This window comes from Acipenser ruthenus, chromosome 1 (genome assembly GCF_902713425.1).
Source record: "Acipenser ruthenus chromosome 1, fAciRut3.2 maternal haplotype, whole genome shotgun sequence".
Classification (NCBI taxonomy): domain Eukaryota; kingdom Metazoa; phylum Chordata; class Actinopteri; order Acipenseriformes; family Acipenseridae; genus Acipenser; species Acipenser ruthenus.
Window position 1 is genome coordinate 107,325,629 of NC_081189.1, and position 281 is coordinate 107,325,909.

Below are 281 nucleotides of genomic sequence, written 5' to 3' on the forward strand. Positions count from 1 at the left end.
TTAAAGGGCTCCGTAGTGTCGTTCCCGCAGAGCGGACGCTTCCCTCCTGGATGTAAACAAACTCACTCAGCGCCCGTCTATACAGCAATGGCCTTGCAGCAGCCCCGAGCTGCAGCGCAGCCGCTTTTTGAGCTCTGCGCAGCATCCCCAGGCACGCCCCCCAGCCAATCCAGACCTCCCGATCACTTTAGCTCAGGACTAGCCTGCCACTCAACTGGTTGCTTAGCAACGCGTCTCCAACTGCGCGTCGCAGCTGATTTTCTGCAGGCACACACTTGCGC